Source organism: Microtus oregoni, unplaced genomic scaffold (genome assembly GCF_018167655.1).
Source record: "Microtus oregoni isolate MIOR12 unplaced genomic scaffold, Mior012 000024F_ref0000369, whole genome shotgun sequence".
Taxonomy (NCBI): domain Eukaryota; kingdom Metazoa; phylum Chordata; class Mammalia; order Rodentia; family Cricetidae; genus Microtus; species Microtus oregoni.
The window spans coordinates 16465250-16479876 of NW_024543083.1; the positions used below are offsets into that span (position 1 = coordinate 16465250).

Genomic DNA, 14627 nt, shown 5'->3' on the forward strand with positions numbered 1-14627 from the left:
TTGTAAATTAGCCTTTACACTTATAATTTGATGGATATCGCTAAGTATGCCATTGTGTAACCAGTTATGTAGTGGGCTAATAGATATTTGCAGCCATTAAAAATGATAACAAACTTGTAATAGCAGAGAAGCTCTTGGGACTGGGAAGTTAAAGCTTGGCAAGTTCATGAGCATGTTGGGTAATGCATGAGCAATCTGGAATTAAATCCATCTCAATGCTAGTGCCTGGTCTAGTAGAACTTTTGCCAAGATTTTCTAAACTTTTAAAATTTTCTGAAAAATATAAAATCAAGGAATTAACGTCTTCTGTATCTCTGGGGAAGATTAGCCTGTTATAATTGTGTTTACTGTTGAATATCTTATTGGAAGAGAGTATTCCAGTACTTACATAGTTCATTATTGATGTGGAAATACTGGTGATTCCAAATGTTGTTTTTCTCTTAACATTGAAATTTCATGTTTGAACATTCAATTTTAAAACTTTTAAAACCGAGACTTATAACCTTTGAATAAAGATACCCACCCACCCAGGGATGATTCCCATCAAGGATAAAGTAAGTCTGTACTCTAAATCTTAGTTAATTTGACTATCGAGAAGTTGTATTTTTCTAACACATTGATCTTTCTGGTTTCCTAAATAAAAAATCAGAAACTGTAAAACCAGAGTTGGAATAACTTAGGAATCATATATCATTGTTTCAAGCCCTGATGAAAATCTTTGAAATATTAATTATCAGATAAATAATTTGCTTAGGAAATTTAACTGTGTGCTTATGGAGATGGATTGTTTTGATGAATATTTTAACTGTGAACTTAATGTGTTCATGAGAAAGTGTGTTGGGTTCACTCAGGTGCTGATATGTGCAGTTGGCGCTCATCTGTGCACCCTGAACACAGTTCTCTCACTCGTGCGCCTCCAGATACAGTTATTTAATTCTGTGTAGTTGATCAGTTGCTGCTGCTCACCGTGTCTCTCCTGTGCTTCGGTGCCCAGGGACACTCGCTCACACCCATTGTACTGAGTTGGCTCTCACATGTCATTATGTACATGCAGTTCTCGCTCGCATGTCATTGTCTAGAGCTAGCCCTCACTGACTCCCTGCACACGCTAACTCCCACACTTCCTGTGTCAAGTCTGCAGTTATCCCTCACTCGTGTGTTTTTATACACAATTGGTCCTCACCTGCTGTTGTTACACAGTGTCCATTCATGCACTGCTGTGTGTAGTTGTTCATGCATGTACTGCTGTGTGTATTGTTACACGATCAGTGTTCATTCATGTATGGCTGCTGTATGCAGTTGTTCATTCATGTACTGATGTATGTATTTTTTTATTCATGTACTGATGTATGTAGTTGCTGCTATACATAGTTGCTTACTCTCGCTGTATCCGGTTGGCTCCGTCGCTGACATTCCTGAGGGCAGCCTAAGGCAAGGAGCCCCACTTTGCTGAGATCATGCAGTCCAGCCTTCTAAGCTCATGGTTGGGGCTATGCTTAGGTGAAATTCCTTCAGGAATTAGAAACACAAGTTGGCAAATAGGTCTTTCTACAAAGGTTTTTCTGTGTGATTAATGTTCCTGGGCCCTTAAATAGTTGTCTCTGCCTGTGGCCTACAGCTGTTGCCACCTCCTGCAGGCAGGATGCAGGAAACCATTGCAGCCTGGTGAAAACAAAGGTGTTGAGTTCTGAAATGCAGGCATTGGGGTTCACTCCACTGAAATCACAATGGCAATTAGACGTAGTCGATGGTGTTATTACTGTAGCTCTGAATAGCGATTACAAACTACCTTTTTAGTTGATTATTCATGAAAGGATTTCTGCTATTCATTTTCCTCTCTGCTTCCTGTCTCCTGTGAGGTAAATATACCTCTGTTGTAAATGGGAAGTGTGGGTGAAGATCACGCTGCCCTGGAGCAAGTGAGCCAGGAAGATGGGTGCTTAGAGCAGGCCAGGACCCTCTGAGTCCCTTTCCCTCCCGTTCTGGAGTGTCAGTCATGTGTATTTGCTCCCCACCGCATGTCAGCCTTGAACTGCTCATACTTGGTATAGCAGTCAGCATGGCCCTGTGACTTCCGTCCTGATGTCTGCTCACCAGCCAGAGTAGGCATGGACTGGAGTGTGTGAGCACACTGGGTTATCCAAGGAGCAGGTGAGCGTGTTTAAGTCCAGCGCCAGTCTTGAGGCGCCTCACAAGGCAGAATACAGCTTCCCATTTAAACTTTCACTGAGGACCAAATCACAGCTTTCTTAAAGACAGAACGATCCTGGTAAGATGTATTTTGTTTCAAAATTGAAATCTGTCTTCCTGTCTCTTTTGCAGATTTTTTTGCCTTCTCTGGCGCTAGTTTAAACCATATAGGTGGTCCGTGTTGTCTAACTGCGTCTCCCAGTCAGAAAGTGCTAACTTTGTATCACATTTGTGTTTGGAGAAATCCACCTTTCACCACTGAATACTGATGGCTCAGTTTGCCCCACATTTGCTAAACGCTTAAGTAGCTGAAGCAAGGATGCAGCTTTGCAGCAGATAGCAACAAGCCTTGCTGCCTTGCCCCATCTCCTTAGAAACAGCATTGTAACTATGCTCTCAAATTTCAGTCCCAGCTCTACAGTGAACCCCCAGGCATCCAAGGAGCCAGCTGTCTTGCACGTGCGTGCGTTATTGGAAGCACCACTGGATGCTGTCTGGAGTGTGTTCAGCTGATTGCCAACACACCTGCCATAACCACCACTTTCTTCCCTTTGATCTCCGTTCCCTGGTTCAATGAAATATTCCGATTAGCAACCTCCTTCCCTCCCCTGTTCTGCTTTCAGCTCTCCTCTCATTAGCAAAGATGTGTCACTTGAAACAAGGTGAACTGACGGTTATCTGTGAGGCTGACAAGCTCTTGTGATTGAGAGCAAGCCTCCTGGCCCACCATCGTGACTGTGGCTTCTGTGTGATCTCTTGGGGACAAAAGCCCCACCCAGTGGTGGTGAAACCAGACCAAGTCCCAGAACATCAGCATCTACATAGAAAGCCTGCATTTACAAATTACAGAAGTGGGAGCCTCAGTTGTTGTGACTAAATAACAGGCAAGCCTTTAGAAGGAGCGCCTTTTCCATAGGCTCCAATATTTGGTATTTTGTCCAAAAAAAAAAAAAAAACTTTCTTGGCTAAACAGTGCTAATCAAAGGAAAGTTAAACATTGTAGAAGATGGATAGAATGTAAAGCATCATCTCAGAGCTCTGGGCAGGTGTAGTAACCATCTATTAAGATCTCTTCCTGTGCATATTACTGTGTATACACACACACAGGTTTCATACAAACTGTACTCTTAATATATTATGGAGCTTTTTTTTTTTACTTTTCGGGGTATATAGCAATCATTTTCCAAGAGGAGTAAAGTCTACTTTAAGAGCAACTTCTTCTCACTAGCCTCCCTTTTCCCTTTGCACGTACAGAAGCTTGTGTAGTGCTACACCGGCGTCTTTGTACAGAAACACTCTCATATTCACGTGTATCACGATTGCATTAAACATGTCTGCTCAGCTCCTAACGTTGGATATTCTTGGGACTTGAAAGTTCTCTGCTGCCTTAGTTAGGGTTTATAGGGCTGTGGTGAGAAATACCATGGCCGAAGCAACTTGAGGAGGAAAGGGCTTATTTAGCTTACACTTCCAGGTAACAGCTCATCGCTGCAGGAAGTCAGGACAGAAGCTCAAACAGGTCATGAACCTGGAGGCAGGAGCTGATGCAGAGGTCATGGAGGAGTACTGCTTACTGGCTTGCTCCTCATGACTTATTCAGCCTGCTTTCTTATAGAACCCAGGACCACCAGCCCAGGGATGGTCCACCCACCATGGGCTGGGCCCTCTCCATCAATCACTAATTATGAAAATGTCCTACAGCCAAATATTATGGAGGCATTTCTCTCTATTTATCTACTAGCTATTTATCCTTCTCCTTCAGCATATCGCAACTGCTGCCTCCCCTCTTCCCAGTCTCCCTGGGACATCTCCTTCCCCCCAGATCCACTACTCCTCCGTTTCCCTTCAGGAAAGAGCAGGCCTCCCTGGGATCTTAACCAAATATGACATAACACAATCCAGTAAGTCTAGGTACAAACCCTCATATCAGAGCTGGCCAAGACCACCCAGTAGGAGGAAAAGGGTCCCACAAGCCGTCAAGAGTCAGAGACACCCCCCACCTCCACTGTTAGGAATCCGACAAAAACCCCAAGCTAAACAACCGCAGCATGTGTGCAGAGGGCCTGGTACAGACCCGTGCAGGCTCCGTGGTTGCCACTCCAGTCTCTGTGAGCCCCTGTGAGCCCGGCTTAGTTGATTCTGTGGGCCATGTTGAAGTCCTTTCCTTTCACATGGCTCTGGCTTGTGTCAAGCTGGCATAAAACCAGCCAGGACACAGGTTTTTAAGACATATTAATAGAGTCTATTTTATTTTTGTATTATGTATGTATTTTTGTGCACATGTGTATACATGTGTATATACATACACATACATCTGTGTAGGTGTTTTTTGTCATGACATATCTGTAGAAGTCAAAAGATAGGCTGGAGAGATGGCTCAGAGGTTATACTGACTGCTCTTCCAAAGGTTCTGAGTTCAATTCCCAGCAGCCACATAGTGGCTCACAGCCATCTGTAATGAGATCTGATGTGCTCTTCTGGCCTGCAGAAAGACATGCAGGCAGAACACTGTATACATAATAAATAAATAAATCTTTTTAAAAAAGAAGAAGAAGAAGAAGAAGTCAAAAGACAGCTTAGAGAAGTTGTTTCTCTCTCCCCACCATGTGGGTTCCAAAGATGAAACTGAAGTCAAACCATCAGGCCAAGTGGCCAAGGTACCTACAAACCATCTTAAACATTCTTAACAGAGCCTTTATACAGTTACCCCAATTCACACTCTTAAAACTGGCCTGAGCATTTTCAACCTCTTAAATTTTAGCCAACTGTATAACATATCTCTTACATTTTCATATCAGAAAATTATCTATTAGGGAATCTTTTTTTTTTCTTAAACCGAAACCACTATAACATACATATTTGAATGTGAAGAAATTTAAAACATCTTCTTGACAAAAGACAAAGGAATAAAACAGGAAATATTTAAACCTTACATGATTTACAAACCATTGAGCAAAAGTGTGCTGCCCAATAGAGTGACAGAGATTGCACGGCTGTTCATGAATGAACAAAGTGTGAACGGTTTTATAGTAAGTGTAGAAACCATCCTCTTGTGGCCCTCATTTTACAGTTCACCTACCTGAAATACATAAAAAGTAAGCTTCCTTCTTTGAGTCCAGCACCTTCTCTTAGTTTATCTGTCACTGGTTTGTGATGTATTTAGGAAACATCTTGATAACAAATTAATTCTTCAGTCCTGCATCTTCTTCTTGGCTCTTTTCTCTTGTTCGTCACAACCCAAGCTTCTCCCCAGATGAGCTCCAAGTGTTCGGAACCCGGTGATGAACAAAGTTAAACACAGCCACCTTTTGCATAGACTGCCATTCAAAGGGCCTTACAGTCAACTTCCACCAGGTGGCTCTCTTGCCCTCCTTTGACCATGGCTCCTGGGACTTAACTCCTGACAAGAGTGAGCTGTCAGTTGGTTTCCACCTCAGAAGTCATGGGGTTTGAGTCATAAAAGTATTTTTTTACAAGATTTCTGTTTTAAAACTTACCACACAAGTGGCGTACTTGGTTCTTGGTTGTCATGCCTGTATCCACTGAACTGTTCAGCCAAGGGATCTTGGGTTGTAGAAGCCATTGACTGTGTGATGCAGATTGACAGCTCAAGGACTCTTAGCTAGAATCAAGGAGAACTGGGGTTCCAATTTAAACTGACACTAATCTTTCTGATTGGGAGTGTTAGCAGGCCTGAGTTAAAGAGACCCTTTTTGGTGACAGACACCACACAGAGGAGTAGCTCTGATGTCCATAGGTCTAAATGGACACAGTTTACTGCTTGGCGCTCCAGATGTCATTGGCTCGTGTCTATGAGGATAAACAAGTCTATCCTGTATTTGGCTTTCAAAATACACAGAATTCTCCTGTGTGCTCTTTATCCCTGCCTCATTGTTTAGGACCCTCCCATGCAGAAACAACTATGACAGGGTCTTTCCTAGCAGAGAACTAATAGTAAGTAGGAAAAACAACACACTGTATCGGTAATATAGACCATGTGTAGGGGGAATACAAGCAAGAGGGGTCTACCTTGGGGAGGCCAGGCAGGTTTTATGAAGGACTTAAATGTTGAGCTCATGCTGTATAGGTGAGTGTTGGCAAGTAAACGCGGGATGGTCTGGGTTTAGGCAGGAAGCACGTAACTGTGAGTGACACCTCATTTGGGTGAAAACTCGTCTGAAGGGTCAAGTTTGGCAGGTCTCCAAGCCTATGAACTATCATCTTCCTTTGCCAAGAGTCCCTGGTACATAGGACCCAGTCCAAAACCATATTTAAACAAATAAGCTTAAAAGAATTTTTAAACTATTTTTAAAAAATAATTGTCATGAGTATAAGACATGAGTTTTCCTTGACAATGTAATACTTAATCCCAAAGAAGAAAATAAATGGATCTTGATGTGGGATGCAAGCCTTATATAAACTTAAAATACTGTGTGCAGACAAACCATTAAGCCATGTGTCTGAATTAATGAGGAACTCTTCATACTAAAAAGCACCAAAATATTAGGCTTGGGAAACAAATATTAAAAATTTCTCTCTAGAGAAATAATTTCTAAGCACCTGGCTTAGATAGCACTTTGTGAGAAGATTGGACACAGGCGTGCGTTCAGGACAGTTGGTTTTTCCCACAGTCATCAGTGTCAGACTTCCAAAAAGATAGAGTCTGAGAATCAGGAACAAACACAAAGTATTGAAGGGTCTTGAGGATTATCTGTTATTTCTGTTAAATTGGTTGGTTCTGTTTACTCCCAGGAAGAAGGGGGAAGTGCAGCTTGGCAATCTAAATGCTAGTACCAGGAAGAACTAAAGTCTACTTAAGTCTAGCAATTGATGAACAGCTAAAGGTGGTGGAGGAGCCCCTTTAGCACCTAGAAAACTGGGCAGGATGGAAGACTCTTGCAGTTTCTCCAGAGTTGAGAAGAGATGCCTGAGCAGCTGTAGCGTGTCCTAGGTTGTGAATATCACCTCCGCTGTTCGGGGTATCGGCATTATTACCTCCAGTGCTTCAGCAACAAGCAGGGTTCCAGCACGGCAGCTGCACAGCTTCACACTTAGAGAAGTGAGTCGTTAGGGATTGCTCTGGCCTGGGCCATCCTTGTTTCAATTCTGGAGTTTTGTTTCATTTGTTTGTTTATTCCATATTTTGTCAGTGTCCTTTCTCGGGGACATTTACACCTCTGCTTCAGTCCTGTGTGGTCTGAGCCCTTGTGCTGACAGGTAGGGAGTTGAACATCATTCTAGACTCCCCTGATTAATTCTTGGGAGACAAAAGAGATAATGTGGTTTGTCCTGCTTTGTTCTTGAACTCAAGAATATATTTGTCCCAACTAGATTTTATGTCATCTTGACACACAAGCTAGAGTCATCGGAAAGAGGGAACCTCCGTTGAGACAGTGCCTCCATAAGATTGAGCTGTAGGGCATTTTCTTTTCTAGTGGCTAATGGGGGAGGGCCCGGCCCATCGTGGTGGTGCTACAACTGGTCTGGTGGTCCTGGATTCTATAAGAAAGCAGGCTAAGCCATGAGAGCAAGCCAGCAGACAACTCCCCTCCATGGCCTGTACATCAGCTCCTGCCTCCAGGTTCCTGCCCTGCTTGAGTTCCTGTCCTAACTTCCTTCAGTGATAACAGTGATGTGGAGTGTAAGCCAAATAAAGCCTTTCTTCCCCAACTTGCTTTTTGGTCATGGTGTTTCATTGCAGCAACAGAAACCCTAACTAAGACAGCCTTCTTTAGAGTTGCATTCCTATCAGAGCTCTGCCATATTGAGACGCATCCGGCCTAACTGGCAAGGCCTAGTCATCCTCAACCTCTTCTGACTTTTTCCTTTTGTAGAATATTTTATTGTATATAAAACATTTATGGCTTTTTGCTTATTTAAAATTTTAAATGTCTTCTCATGTGTTTTATTTTGTTTTTATTTATTATTTTGATACAAGTTTGTTTTATTTATTTATTTTACATTCTGACTACAGTTTTCCCTTCCCCTCTCCTCTCATCCCCTCCCCCCACTGCTTCTCCACTTCGCCCTTCAATCTACTCCTCTGTTATGTTCCAAAAGGGACAGGACTCCCATGGGTATCAACAAAGCATGGCACATCAAGTTGCAGTAAAACTAAGTACTTCCCCTTGTATTTAGGCTGGGCAAGACAATTCGGTGTGATTTAGAACCACAGAAGAGAGAAAGTCTGGCATTCGTCTTTCTGAGTTCACTGCATGGAACCCTTTCTAGGCCATCCAGTTAGCTGCAGATTCTATGACTTCATTTTTCTCTGCAGCTGAACAGTATTTCATTAGGTGTGTTACCACATTTTCATTATCCATTCGTGTGTTGAAGGATATTTGGGGTGTTTCCTTTTCCTAGCTCTTGTGAGGATTGCAGCAATGAACATGGTATGGTTGGGTCATATGGTCAATTTAGTTTTAGTTTCTTAGGGGCTCTCCCTACCAATTTCCCAAGTGGCTGGCAAGTTTGTGTGCCACCAACAGTGAATGAGGGCTCCCTTTGCCTCATGCCCCATCCAGAATTTACTGTCAGTTGCTTTGTTCATCTTCTCCACTCTGTGGTGAGATGAGATCTCAATTTGCATTTGCCTAATTGCTGTGGGTGATGAGTGCTTTTTAAGGTATTGCTTAACCGTTTTTATTTCTTCTGTTGAGAATTTGGTTTAGATCTGCAGCTCCTTTTTAATTGGATCATTTGTCCCCTTGACTCTTCGTGTTTTAGGACATCCTAGATGTTACTCCTCTGACAAAAGATTCTTTCTCACCCTGCAGTTTCTTCTCTTGATTGATTGTTTCCTTCGCTGTGCAGAAGCTTTTTGATTTTACAAGGTTCCCACTTCTTGTCAATTGTTGGCCTTGATTCCTTGCCTAACGGGGTCCTGTTCAGAAAGTCCTTTCTGCTGACTATATTTTACAGGATACTGCCTATGTTTTCTTCTAGCAGATTTTAGCATTTCAGGTTTCTGATGGAGGTCTTAGATCCACTTGGAGCTCATTCTTATGTAGGGTGGGAGAAACGAATCTAAATTCTTCAGCGTGGGGACATCCCGTTTTCCCAGCACCATTTGTTGAAGCTGTTGTGTACATTTTTGACCTCTTGTTGAACATGAAGTGCTTGTAGTAATGTATGCTAATGTTCGGGTCTTCTGTTTTAGTCTGTTCATGTGCAGTCTATTTTTGTACCCGTATCGCGTTGTGTTTATTCTGATAGGTCTGTTGTAGAGAATGGATGAAGTCCTGAGTCACTCATCTGAGTTGCCAGGCTGCTAGTGCATCTCCATTAGAGCACTTGGCACACCCCACACTAGGTTTTCTGTACACACACGTGTGTGTGTGTCCGTCCGTTCTTCACCATTGCCCCAGTCAGGTTTCCAGGACCCAGCTGCTCAGGTCTCGGCCTCTATAATGGATCTTAGTCTAGAATGGCAATTCCTCTGGTATTAGTCATTTTGCTGAGGATTGTTTTAGCTATCTGGGGTCTTTTCTGGTTCCATGTGAATTTAGGATCTTTTTTTCTATGAAGAATGCTGTAGGTATTTTGATTGGGGTTGTATTGCTTCTGTAAATTACTTTGGTATCAATTTACAAAATTGAGCCTACCAGCCCACGATGTGAGAGGTTTCCATTTTAGTGTCGTCTCTTTCTTCGGAGGTTTGAAGTTTTGTTTGTAGCGCTCTTTCCCCTCCGTGATTAGGTTTCTTCTGATCTAGTCGTCCCACTGAACTTTAGGTTCCATGAGGAAACAATAGATAAAGGGCCATTGAGGAAAGCCATCTAATGTTGGCCTGTGGCTTCTGCACCTACCCTCCCATGCATATGTACACACTCATGGCAACAAACATGAGCACCACGTATAAACAACACACATGCATGTTTCCTCGTGCATTTCACAGGCGCTGTTGAACAGCCACTCTACATACAGCATTATCTTCCTTCTTATTGTTCTCCGTTTTTCTTTTCCCTCCCTCAACTCCTCCCAAATCCTCTCCCCACCTACCTTTCTTTCTTATTTTCATATTTTCTCTCTTAAAAATAAAAAGAAAGAAAAGAAAATCGCAGAACAAAATGAAGACAGCAGGCACGGAGTCTTTTTTGTGTTGGTCAACCATCCCTGAGCTTTGGTCTGCCCTGGCTGACAGGCCCAGGGCCACTCCATTGACGACATCTGATTTTCTTACTTGTTGCAGACAGCTTCTTGATTAGAGATGGGACTTTGTGCCCGTTTGCCCTTCTCTGTCATGGGATTTTGTCTAGTGAGCTTCACACAGAGAGAATTAAAATATTTATATAAATATTAACCTAGAAAAATTGGACCTTACTTCAGCGTATCAGAGCTTTTTCAGGGAGGAATTCAAATTAATTAATTAATCTTATTGAAAGTAGTTAAATCGTACATATTTGTCCCCAAACTTATCAAGTGTTCATAAAGTAAATACATAGTTTAGTAATGAAAGTCTTCCTAAATAAGAGCTAAAGTCAGCCTTTCCTTGGATGGCATCTATCCTCCTTAGGGTCCTTGTTACTGGGATAAGACACTGGTCAAAACCAATGGGAGAGAAAAGGGTTTCTTTGCCTCACGGGCTACAGTCCCCCATCAAGGGAAGCCAAAGAAGGCAGCAAAGACAGGAACCGAATCAGAAAGCCAGGAGGAGCGCATTTCACCTGCTCCTTTCTCAGCTGCCTTTTCTCACACAACCCAGGCTCACGTGCCTAGGGATGGCACCGCCCACAGTGTGCTGGGCCTTTCTGCATCAGTGAGCTCCTGAGAAAATGGCCCAGAAGCCATCTGATGGAGGCAGTTCTTCAAAGCTAACCAGAACAGTATTAATTATTATCAGGCATTAGCATTTAAAATCATAAAAGGGTCAGCATCTAGACTGTCATATTTTAACTCCCATTCCCTTTCTGATATCCCGTGTATTCTTTCTGTGTCGTTCAGAAGTAAGAGCTGGATTGAATTGCATCCCATAACTCAAGGCCCCTTTAAAGGAGGCTGGCGGACTGAGATAGTCAGAAGGCTGCGGCTATTTTTAGTATCTAGCTCCACTCCAGCAGGTTTATCCAGAATGTCAGTGCCAAACAGCAGCTAAGAGAATTTCGGCAAATTTGGATTATTATTTTTTTTTAATTATAAGGTCATGAGAGGTTTGTCTTGGGGATAGCATCATTTGAAACTTGATGCTTCAGAAATTATAAATGCCAAGCCTCTCTGGTTCCATCATGCACATTTTCTTAGAGCTTTTATTTGTCTTGTGTGCAGAGGGTCAGATTGTGGACCTCTGGAGCTTTGAATGGACGTGTAGATAAAATCCCATAAAAAAGGCAAGCGAAAGGCTGCTTGGCACAGCCCAAGGGCCCGCGTCTCTTAGACAGCTGGGCGAGGATTCCTGAGCTGCTCAGGTGACGCTTAGTTATCCCCTTCCTGACTCGGCCTGCTCTCTGCTGTGGCCTTCCTGGCATCAGACACATGGAGGAGTCTTGAATGCTTCTCTTTCCTTCACTCAGCTTGACTCCATTGGCAAAGCTTGGGCAGCTGCAGTAAGGGATCGAGGAGGTTGCTGCCTTCAGTGAAAGGGTACTGAGCACCTTGCAAGCACCTTGCAAGCACCAAAACCGACCTGGGTCACATGCAGCATCCGGTCTGTATATGGTGTAAGGAGCAGGTGTGGGCAGCAAATATCCCTGCAGTTTGCTGGCCATGGGATGTTTTAGGTGGCTGTCCAGACTGTCCTTCTTTATAGTTAGTCATTCTTAATTTTATATGACCCTGATTGATTTGGTTTATTTATTTTCCTTAAAAGTAAAACAAGCAACCAAAACAGCAACAAAACAAACAAACAAAAGGAGCCCCCAACATCCTGACACTGGAGTGAGACTCTTGATAGACTAGAAACTGGGATAGAGATACTAACAAGGTCATGGTAGAAATGACCAAGAAGACAAGTCTAGAGACTAAATTCCCAGCCAGGAGACCAAGAGGAGGGGAAGTCGATTTAAAAATAAAAAAGTAAAAAATTAAAAGAATATCTCCGTTAATGGAGACCATTACAGAGAGCCACACCTAGTCAAAATGCTTGTGCAGACCTGGCCCCAATTGATACATTTACAACACAACCCCACGCTGGAGCTCAGCAGCAGAGGAAGGTGTAGCTTTCTACTCTGTGCTCGGAACAGGCTCCAGTGGGGCTCCTGTGCAGCCCAGGCCCTCGGTCACTTTCTCCGGCCACTGCCTCTGAGCACTTGTCATACGGACAACAGGAGAGCCGGCTCTATTACAAACCGTCTTCTCCCCCTCCGTGTGCCCGCAGAAAATGCATGCATAGTGTCCACCCTATGTGACCTCTGGTGAATGGTGTGCACTCTGGTTCCGATGTGCCTTCTGGGGTTCTGTTTATCCTACGGTTGGTGAGAACAGCTATTTCTGCAGCGAAAACATACAATAGGAGTGGATTTCAAGGAGTAGTGAAGAGCCGGAAGTGTCTTGACCAAGCGTTGGAGTGTGCTGATTGCCCCTGTGGATTCAAATGCACAGGATAGCCAACTTTCTGGTCTCGGGAGGCCTCCCTTGCACAAGAGCTCCTCTTCTGTGTGTGATGTGCTCACCTGACTCTACCCTCCCAGAGCTCTGAGAGCCTGCTAGCAAGTGCCTCCACAGCTAGGTCTTTCTTTGCTTGAGAACTCCTGTGAGTGTTCTCTTGATGGAAAAATAGAAGTCCAGAAAGCCCCTGCCTATTTCACAGAGTCCTTGAGATGGTTTCCATGGAGCCATTCCTCCATTTTAGCAATCAAATAAAACAATGATTTTTCTTCTATTTCCATATATATTTATCAAATAGGCTTTGTTTTCTGCTGTTATAAGGAATGCCAGAGGCTGTGCAGTTTATAATGAACACCTATATATTTTCCTCGTGTGTCTAAAGCCTGGGAATTTTTTTAAAGATATATTTATTATGTATGTATACAGTGTTCCACATATGCCTGCAGGCCAGAAGAGGGCATCAGATCTCATTACAGATGGTTGTGAGCTATTATGTGGTTGCTGGGAATTGATCTCAGGACCTCTGGAAGAACAGTCAATGCTCTTAACTGCCTGAGAACTCTTAAGATCAAGAGGCCACACCTGATGAAGGCATTGGTGTTGTGTCATCCCTGGTGGAATGCAGGGCAAGATGGCCAGGAGGGAGAAGAGGCTAGATTCAACCAGCTTACTCCATCAGTAAAGGCAGAATCTACTCACAGAGGCAGAATTCTCATGGCCAGACCCCTTCCCAAAGGTCCTGTCTCTTTATGTTGTTGGACTAGGGGTTAAGTTTCCAACACAGAAACCATGGGGATACATTCACTTCATTTGGAGTGTATTTTATTTATAAGCCTATTTATTTTTTCTAAGTTTTGCTGTAAGGTTTTACTAGAAAAAATCATAGATGGTATGTATATGTTTTTAATGATGCTATACATAAGAAGGACAGTGTTACCATCATTTTATGCTTTGCATAATACACAGGAACTTACCCAGCAGCACCCAGAAGACAGAGTTGTGGGGATTTCAAATTCAAGACCAGGCAGAGCTGCATAGTGCACAGTCTCAAAATGGGGGAACTCATGTAAACACTGGGGTTGGTTTGTTTTGAGAAACTAAAGAGCAAACCCAGGATTTTACAAGCCTACAAAAGCACTCCTCCACTGGGTGTCACCCCAGGTTCTAGCTAACACTGTGAATGCCTATTTACTCTATATTTGGAATTAAAAGCCAAGCTGCATTAAATCCAGTAATGATGGTTTTACCCTCCGCAGATATATTTTACTGACTACATCTAATGCCCCTTTGTTTCTAGTTATTGTATTCTTCTATCTTTGTCTCTCTCTCTGTCTCTCTTTTCCTCTCTCTCTTTCTCTCTTGCACACGCACACACACACACACACACACACACACTTTATTTAGAAATGATAAAAGAGCGTTCAGACACCCTTCTTCAGGATTCTGACAGCATGCTTTTCCTCCTCTAGCACATCTAGAACTAGCGCCAGACCCTTGGCCAGGGCCAAGTACATCTCGTCGCAGTTCTGTAAGCTCTGAGAATAATTCCCAGATGCCCTGCAAATCCTGGTCAGGAGTAGTGTATTAGCTGCTTTTCTCGTCACATAACCTGAAAGATGCAACTTAAAGAAAGAAAGATTTCTCTTGGCTTACAGTTCAGAGGATACAGTCCATCATGTGGAAAGATTTCTCCTGGTTTACAGTTCAGAGGATACAGTCCATCATGTGGAAAGATTTCTCCTGGCTTACAGTTCAGAGGATACAGTCCATCGTGTGGAAAGATTTCTCCTGGCTTACAGTTCAGAGGATACAGTCCATCATGTGGAAAGCGGGGCAGCAGGAGTGGGTCCAATAGCGTGCGGCAAGCTTGCAGTGACAGCCTGTCACATGGCACT

At 43.2% G+C, this 14627-nt stretch overlaps 1 protein-coding gene across 3 annotated transcripts in view; it reads left to right on the forward strand.

Moving 5' to 3' along the window:
- The window catches only part of Erich1 (glutamate rich 1), a 53961-nt gene that overhangs the window by 24357 nt on the left and 14977 nt on the right, over window positions 1-14627 (forward strand). The window lies entirely within an intron of this gene.